Source organism: Podarcis muralis, chromosome 4, assembly GCF_964188315.1.
Source record: "Podarcis muralis chromosome 4, rPodMur119.hap1.1, whole genome shotgun sequence".
NCBI lineage: Eukaryota > Metazoa > Chordata > Lepidosauria > Squamata > Lacertidae > Podarcis > Podarcis muralis.
In genome coordinates this window covers 9016990-9026828 of record NC_135658.1, presented here as the reverse complement: position 1 = coordinate 9026828, position 9839 = coordinate 9016990, and positions in this window count along the sequence as shown.

Sequence of the window (9839 nt, the reverse complement as noted above, 5' to 3'; positions counted from 1 at the left end):
TTGGATCCTTGCCATTGCTTTTTACCTGGCCACTTCAGAAGATTTTAGAAGAAGCAATTAATACTTGTTAAGGCTTGCAGTTAGTCCTAGATGCCTCCTCCTCCGTTCCTTCCCCCTTGATTAATTAGCGCAAATTCTCCCTAATCGGCCAAAAATGTGTGTCTGCACATCGCTGCTCTGTTCCTACTGAAGTTTAACAAAGTTCAAACTGCTGATGGGTGGCGCAGGAATAAAACTGCTAGCACATTTGCAGAGCTAAGCAGTGTCCGGTATGGTTTCAGTTTGGATGGGGGCTGATTGTTGAGATTCTTGCCTCGCAAGGGGTTGTGCTTGTTGGCTAATTGCAGTATAGTAACGCTGCAGAGAGCTTGCTGGGGAGATCACGCATTAGAAAGGGACTCAAAAATAACTTAAACAAGGTTTTAATTACAAAAACAAAAACTCCTTAAACACTAAATACATCAACAACAAACCAGACCCAACCACCAACCCACCCCCCAGGGTAATGGGAGAGCTAGGTGCTGCTCCTTATATACTACACCCAATTGCTGACACAGCTTAATCAATGCAACTCAGCAGCACATGCTATGTTTCTTTTTTTTTTAATGTTTATTACTTTTACAACAATTTAAACAAAAACAAAAAAAAAGAAAGCAAAGAAAAAACAATACATTACAATACAAAGAAACACTAAAACATTAAACTAACAAGACAAAACAAAAACAATTTAAAAACACATAAAAAACAAACAAAAAAGGGAAAGGGAAAAAAAATGCCAATATCTTATCTTTCTCTCACATATTTCCACGACCTCCTCACACCTCCCTTTTTGTATTCCACATCTATTAATTATTTCAGCAATTCCTTTCCATCTTCCCCTGTTTTCTAGCCTATAATTATCTTAACACAAACTAACCTTATTTTTTCCTTTAATGTTCTATTAATCTATTTATACTTAATTCCTTATAACCTTTCTACTAAAGCCATATCACTTCATTCCAACATTCTTCTAACATTCATTAATTTATAATATTTCTGTAGATAATCTTTAAACTTCTTCCAATCTTCTTCCACCGACTCTTCTCCCTGGTCTCGGATTCTGCCAGTCATTTCCGCCAGTTCCATATAGTCCATCAACTTCATCTGCCATTCTTCCCTGGTTTCTGGTTTCTCTTCAGATCGTATAAATCTTTCGCCTTTTACTGCTATGTTTCACAGCTGTAAAACTGGGTCTCGTTATTTTGCTCTGGCCCCTTAAAGACATACACATCGGGTGGAACAATGATGAACCTTTACATTTAAAGAAACCATTCAACAGTGCTAACTAGAGCAGGGGTCAGCAAACTTTTTCGGCAGGGGGCCGGTCCACTGTCCCTCAGACCTTGTGGGGGGCTGGACTATATTTTTTTGGGAGGGGAAATGAACAAATTCCTATGCCCCACAAATAACCCAGAGATGCATTTTCAATAAAAGGACACATTCTACTCATGTAAAAACATGCTGATTCCTGGACTGTCCACAGGCCAGATTTAGAAGGTGATTGGGCTGGATCCGGCCCCTGGGCCTTAGTTTGCCTACCCATTAACTAGATGACTATTGGGGTCCGTTCCAGGTCTACAGTTCTATGAACAATCTGTTTATGGAAGCAGAAGGCCTTTGTGTATGGGAGGGATATAATGGGGGTAATTGTGCTGGGCCCCAAAGATAGAGGGGCCACATCAAGGAGAAGAAATCGGTGTTCCCGATCTGGGTCCTTTGTCCTACTCCTCATGGAGATGCCTCATTTCCACCTGCTAGGGCTGGATTAAACCTTTAGAGGCGCACAGCACTTAAAATATTTTGGTGCCCCCATATATATATACAGTAGTACCTCAGGTTAAGAACTTAATTCGTTCTGGAGGTCCGTTCTTAACCTGAAACTGTTCTTAACCTGAAGCACCACTTTAGCTAATGGGGCCTCCTGCTGCCACCGCGCCGCCGGAGCACGATTTCTGTTCTCATCCTGAAGCAAAGTTCTTAAGCTGAGGTACTATTTCTGGGTTAGAGGAGTCTGTAACCTGAAGCGTCTGTAACCTGAGGTACTGTGGCATCTGAATATAGACTGCATTTTTAATCAAGACTTATATTGGCTTATATCTTGATCAGGTTCCTAAATTAAATGGGCTTAGATTTTCAAATGTTTCATGCCAGCTGCTTAGAGAACCTTGGCAATGTTTTTCCTCCTAGACAAGGGGCCCCTTGATTTATAGCAGAAAACAATTCTCAAAGTCGTAAAAAGGGAATTACAGGCTAAGAGCGAGGACATTGACCCTAAATGTTACAGAAGATAAAAAAGCAGAGATAAACATAATTAGGAATGAGTAAATAGTAAAATAATACCAATGTGCCTCCCAGTAAAATGAGCCAGATCTTCTTCCTAAGGTTAAAAGGCCAAGAGCAATGGAGAAGCATCCAGCTGGCAGAAAAAGAGCAATTTTGAGAAGTCTTTTTCTAAAGCTGTTTCTTTCTTAAACTGAGAGAGTTAAAGGGCAATAAATGTTGGAAAGAGCTAATGGGGAAAGCAGCTGGCTGAGGGGGGGGTGTAGACTGAAGAGGCTTCTTTTGAAGCTGTTTTTTACTGAGTTCCTTTTTCTACTTTACAAAGGCCTTATTCCTTTTAAGAGGCTACCTGTGTTGTGTATTAAGTATATTGGCATAGATGTAATTATGCAAAGGATTTAAGAAATGCTAGATTCTTATTTCATATAGTTGTAAGAGTTGTATTTATCCTGAAATTAAGTCAGCCACCAGCCTAGCCCCCCTGCAAGACAGGAAGACGCCAGCGAGCACTCCTGATATATAGTTGTCAGGCATTTGTTTAGAAACCTTCAAATGAAGGAGATCTTTCAATGTTGATGTGAAACTCAAGATCCTTGACATATGTTTAAGATAAAAATTTAAGATTAACCATTTGTTTTAGAAGGCAATAGGGCAAGGAGGGCAAGAGGTGAGCTGGTAATTAAGATTCCTTGTTGAGACACATGTAAGATATATTACTACTTATTTGTCATTTATAGATGTAACAATATATAGCTCTTTGTGTTCCATATAAGGACAGGAGGATATGGGTGTATCTTTTAGGATTGGTTATAGCAATCAGCCAATAGGAAATCCAACCAGGCTGATTGGACAGAGGCAGCCCAAGGAGGAGCAAAGGGGGCTGGATTAAGGGAATATAAGTGCTGGCCATAATGGCAGGAGGCCAGGCCAGAGCTTGGTAACCATATACCACTGTGCCTCTCATTTATTTGTCTGACAAATAAATTATTATTTTAATTTCTCTATTGCTGCGTTGAATATTTCATTCCAGCTAAGCGTTAACCACAAGCAGGGTGCTACAGTACCACTGTATAAGAACTGATCTATTTGTAGTGGCACCCTCCCTGTGGAACACCCTCCCACCAGATGTCAAAGAGAACAACCACCACCAGACTTTTAGAAGACATCTGAAGGCAGCCCTGTTTAGGGAAGCTTTTAAGGCTTGATGCATAACTGTATTTTAATATTTTGTTAGAAGCCGCCCAGAGTGGCTGGGGAAGCCCAGCCAGATGGGCAGGGTATAAATAATAAATAATAAACAGGAAGATTGGATCAGGCCCCACATATCTGAGAGACCACCTTCTTCCCTACAGACACTCTCAGGGGTTAAGGAGGTGTGACAGCCTTTTGGCAGTCCTACCTCCCTCAGAAGTTTGGGTTTGGGTTTGCAATGCACTCTGCGTGGGGCTACCTTTGAAGGTGACCTGGAAACTACAACTAATCCAGAATGCGGCAGCTAGACTGGTGACTGGGAGTGGCTGCCGAGACCATATAACACCAGTCCTGAAAGACCTACATTGGCTCCCAGAACATTTCCAAGCACAATTCAAAGTGTTGGTGCTGACCTTGAAAGCCCTCACTGGCCTCAAAGGCCCAGTAGACCTGAAGCAGCATCTCCACCCCCATTGTCCAGCCCGGACACTGAGGTCCAGCTCTGAGGGTCTTCTGGGGGTTCGCCCGCTGCAAGAAGTGAGGTTACAGGGAACCAGGCAGAGGGCCTTCTTGGTGGTGGCACCCGCCCTGTAGAATGCCCTCCCAGCAGATGTCAAAGAGAAAAACAACTACCTGACATTTAGAAGACACCTGAAAGCAGCCCTTTTTAGGGAAGTTTTTAATGTGTGAACATTTTGATGTATTTTTAATCCTTGTTGGAGAAGGGGAAGCCCAGCCAGATGGGTGGGGTATAAATAATAAATTATTATAATATTATTATTATTGCAGCGAGTGCAAAACACCGGGGGAGGGGGGAGCCCACACCACTGCTGGCTTTCTACCTGCAGGGTTGTTCTTTTGTCTTAGTTTTCTCATTGAAGGGTTGAAAGCCATTCCAAAGGGCCTTTTCAGTGGTGACTTGCAGAATCGCCCCCCCCATCCGCCCCCCCCCCCCCCGGCGTGGGAAATGGGTCGGTCTTCCTCATCGTTGACTTTCAGGGGGAAATATTGTGCAGCTTACAAGTTATCCTCTGGGATGGACTCACGTTAACCAAAGTGGATCTGTTGGGGTCCCGTTCAGAAACTCGGCTGCGATTCCTGCATCGCAGGGGGTTGGTCCAGATGACCTCTGGAGGGCCCCTTCCAACTCGGATGATTCTCTGAAGGCAGCTTTTTTTCTTTTTTCTTTTTTTTGGGCTTCATTTGCACATAGCAACCCCTGACTCAAGGACTCCTAGTTTCCTCGGCGTGCATTTCCCTTTCCATCCGTCCGTAAAAATGGTTCCTCTTCTCCCTTCCTCCTCTCCTGCAATGCAGAGGCTCGTTCACATTCCGGTCAGAGCCTTCAATCAGTTTTATAATCCCAGTTCCTCTGGGTTTAATGCTGGGGACAGGTAGGAGCAGCTCACCTTTCCAAGAACATTTTCAGCATCTACCGGATCCTGCTGTGTAGATAACAGGCAGAGATCTCTCTCTTTCGCTCACACAGTCAGCTTGCAGCGGCCTGTAAGATTTATACCCAATTTTGCCAGTTTCCACACTGCACAATTCTTATCATGCAGGAAAAGCAGCTCATCTGCTACATCTCCCAGTGCCCTGATCTGGCCACAATGATCCACGCGACGGTCACCTCCAGGCTCGATTATTGTAACTCACTCTATGCGGGGCTGCCCTTGAAACTTACCCAGAAACTCCAGCGGGTGCAGAATGCTGCGGCGAGGCTCCTTACGGGGTCCTTGCCATGGGATCACATTCATCCAGTGCTTTACCAACTGCACTGGCTCCCGGTGGAGTCCAGGGTCAGGTTTAAGGTGCTGGTTTTGACCTTTAAAGCCCCATGCAGCCTAGGACCCACGTACCTACGGGACCGTCTCTCCCGGTATGCCCCGCAGAGGATCTTAAGGTCCACAAATGACAACACTTTGGAGGTCCCAAGTCGCAAGGTGGTTAGATTGGTCTCAACTAGGGCCAGGGCCTTTTCAGCACTGGCCCTGACTTGGTGGAACGCTCTGTCACAAGAGACCAGGGCCCTGCGGGACTTGACATCTTTCCGCACGGCCTGCAAGACAGAGCTGTTCCGCCTGGCCATTGGTTTGGACTCAGTCTGACCCTTATATGTTTCCCTCCCCTTATGGTTTTGATGGGCTACTATTAAAATGAGGCTGCATTTTAAATTGTATTTTAACCCGTATTTTAATTCCCCCCTTTCCTTTTCTCCCCCCCCCCCATTATGTTTTTATTGTAATTTTACTGGTGTTAGCTGCCCTGAGCCCGGCTCTGGCTGGGGAGGGCAGGGTATAAATATTATTATTATTATTTGTACCCCCCTCCCCAGCCATTTTGGTCTCTTTACTCAGTTCATCAGTCCAGCTTTTCCACGTGTAACAATGCCTGGATTCTACCCATGTTATTTCAATGATGATAATTTTTATTAACTTTTCTGTTTTACAATTTCAAATGAATGTTTTACGAACTTTAAAATATCCAATGACTTCCCCCTTCTTCTCTTTCCACGGTTCATTTTACATATCATACATCCCTGCATATTTTACTATGACCATTCAAATCAATTTCCCACTTTTACATCCATCAAAAATTACTTATCTTAGTGCTGCCAGCGTTTTCAGCCGTATATTTTCGATGTTTTCCAATCTTCTTTAAACACATGTTCTTCTTGCTCTCTTATTCTAGATCAGGCATAGGCAAACTTGGCCCTCCAGATATTTTGGGACTCCAACTCCCATGATCCCTAGCTAACAGGACCAGTGGTCAGGGATGATGGGAATTGTAGTCCCAAAAAACATCCGGAGGGCCGAGTTTCCCTATGCCTGTTCTAGATGTTAAATCTGCAAGTTGCGCACATTCTGTCAACTTAGGTTGCTAGTTCTCTTTGGTTGGGACCTTGCTCACTTAAATGTGCTGCTTCCGGGTCATGTGGCCAGCATGACTAAGCCGCTTCTGGCGAACCAGAGCAGCACACGGACACGCCGTTTACCTTCCCGCCGGAGCGGTACCTATTTATCTACTTGCACTTGATGTGCTTTTGAACTGCTAGGTTGGCAGGAGCAGGGCCCGAGCAATGGGAGCTCACCCCGTCACGGGGATTCGAACCGCCAACCTTCTGATCGGCAAGTCCTAGGCTCTGTGGTTTAACCCACGGAGCCACCCGTGTCCTTTCTAAAATTCTATGAGCGTTGTAATATTTAGGATGTATAGCAAACAAGCATGTGTGTGTGTTTTGAGATTTTTGAAATGTATGGATAATGGAGTGGAAGAACTGGACATTGCTTTGGTTGAGGGTTGGTTTTTTTTACTAGATGACCTCAAGATGCTTCCCACCTCTACAATTCTTGATCGTATTGATCTGTAAGTCACCCCGGAGCCTCTGCCCAAGACCCTGGAAAGCCAATGCCAATCAGTCAAGGCAATACTGAATTGAGATGGGCCAAAGGTCCGATTCAGGATAAGACACCCACAGACATTCAGGTTTATAGGTAAAGGTAAAGGGACCCCTGACCATTAGGTCCAGTCGTGGCCGACTCTGGGGTTGTGGCGCTCATCTCGCTTTATTGGCCGAGGGAGCCAGTGTACAGCTTCCGGGTCATGTGGCCAGCATGACTAAGCCGCTTCTGGCGAACCAGAGCAGTGCACAGAAACGCCGTTTACCTTCCCGTCGGAGTGATACCTATTTATCTACTTGCACTTTGACGTGCTTTCGAACTGCTATGTTGGCAGGAGCAGGGACCGAGCGACGGGAGCTCACTCCGTCGCGGGGAATTTAACCGCCGACCTTCTGATCAGCAAGTCCTAGGCTCTGTGGTTTAACCCACAGCGCCACCCTAAATCCCTTTATAAAAGTGCCCCACTTGTTCAAGCTCGATGAAAGGCAATACCTCAGCATTCAATATGCACTAAGCCACACCCCATGATTTAAAGCCACTTTTTATTATTCAACATTTTATACATAATAAATACAAAGTTTTACAGCCAATATAAAGAAAGCATTCAAAGTTCTGCTTTCAAGTGTACTGTCGGTGTACACAGTGATATGTTCTATTGCATGCCCTGTATGAAGTTTAAAAAGGAGGTGTATTTTCACAACTTTTATTTTTTAAATAAAAATTAGCAGCTCTTACAGAAAATATTTTTAAAATATAACTAAGAAGATTTTTTTTATTTTTTAAATAACACTTTCTGAATTTTGAGAGTCTGGGTAACACACACACAAAAAAATATGCGGGGAGACTGGCCAACCAAATGGAACATGTTGATATTATTGGCAACGTTTTTCATGAAGCATTTTAAAATGTATGCAGTACAGCTCTTTAAAAAATTGGATTTGTGTTGTTGTTTTTTTTAAAAAAACTTAAGAATAAGTTTGATAAACATTTTTTTTAAAGACCTCAAACAGATCAACAGGACAGAATTAGCACCCCCCCGCAACCCCCACCCCCTCCCCCAAAAAATTCTTCACAGGAAATCTGCCAGATATTTGGCAATTGCTGCAGAAGGCGCTATTTTATACTTCAAACACCTCCTCCCTTGCTCAGGCCAACCAAACGAAAGGGAAATAAAAAATTGGCAAAAACAGTCATATGTCCAGAGACCCAGCCAAGATTATTTGTGCAAAGTTTTAAGATGAAAATCTCGTCAAACGGTTTCACGAAATGCAGCCATGGAATTAAAAAAAGGAAAGAAAAAAAAAGGAAGATGTACTCCATTAGGCAACAAAGTGCGGAAACGGATTCTAGGTTTTACTCGCTTTGCAGGGGGGGGGGCGGGGTGGTTGGCTGGAGAACGAACCTACAAGAGCTCTTTCGACAGGACTGACGTTTCAGCTCCGAGAACATTTCTGTAGTTGGTTTTTTAAAAAATATATATCCCAGCCCTTTGGTTGGAAACTACTTGGGACGGAATTTGATTCAAATGGTTGCCCCTTCTTCCTTTTCCCTCTTGAGTATTGCCCCTCTAATTCCACCCAAAATACATTTTCTCCCTCTTATTTGACTGTTATCAACTACAAAACGACCGCCTCTCTCGAAAGTCGGAAGTGGGGTTCGCTCAGAGAAACCGGGGTTTGGAAGGGGCCTCTCTGCTGCGCTCCCCCTCGAGAACATCTACTTTCCGCCCTCAAAAGTGGGGCGAAGGAGCTGGCAAGACCCCAGGGATGGCTTTTTGAGCTTGATTTGGGGAGGGCATGGTTGCCATTCCCCTGCCCCAAGTGCGGAGAGAGAGAGGCAAGACGGAGGCCTTGTTGTCGATTTCTTTTGACCCAGTGCCATTTCCTCTGCCAAGCAGGTTTTTTGCAGAGCTGGCTGGGGGTGGGGAGATTATTCGAAAGCCTTTTGGAACAGAGGCGATAGCTGGGCAAGCAAAACGAGTGCTGCAGGCGGGAGGCGGCAACGGCGCTGCTGGGCCTCTTTCAACGCCATTGGGGGCGAGGAGGAGAAATCAAAGGACTGTCCGTCTCCAGCCGACACCGCCGCTGCCCCCTGGGTCTGAGGCTGGCCGTTGGGCTTCGCGCGGCGTTCTGAGCTAGCACTACCCAAAGCTAAAGCTAGACACCACACGTCAATATCCTAAACATTTAAAACTTCTTCACTCTAGCCGGATGTTCCAGTGTCCAAAATATACTGCTAATGTCAAGAGAGCAAACTACAGTACAGCAAGAACTGGGGCCGGGAGAGACACAAGTACAAAAGGAGGGGAGGGTGGTGGGTTTGGGTGGGTGGGGGAAACCCTCTCAAAGAGGAAATGAACAGCTAGTTCCAGCTCTACGGTGAGAATCCTGCTTATTCAGTTTTACCCTAAGAAAAACATGTCGTTGCTACTAAGTCAGCATTTCTGTAGTAGTAGATACTCTATTACTAAATGCACCACATAAATATCAATACAAAAGGAACGTTCAGCGCTCGGGTTTCGCGGTTAATTACGAAAAGAGGTGCGCACGGAAGTAATTAACTCCAATAGGATCTGCAGTGCTTTTCTTTAGTTGTAGGATTGGTTGTTTTTTTTGTTGTTTCATCTTTTGTTCGGGGCAGGGGAGAGAAAGAGAGAGAAAGAGAGGGGGAGAGAGGAGCCAGCCTCTTCATTAACTTACACTTGTGTGCATCCCCTCCTCTATCCCATACATTCTGATTAATAAACCTAATCAGATAAGTAACGCTACTTGAATAGGAAAAAGAATTTTTTTTGACACATTCCTATGGCAACAGTAATATACTGTACTAATGCACATGGTTTATGTATGCAAGACTATGGGCTGGTCTACATGCCCAGCTTTCCGTGACTTTCCGTTCCTGCCGCAGCCTGCAAGCACCGATAAAAAT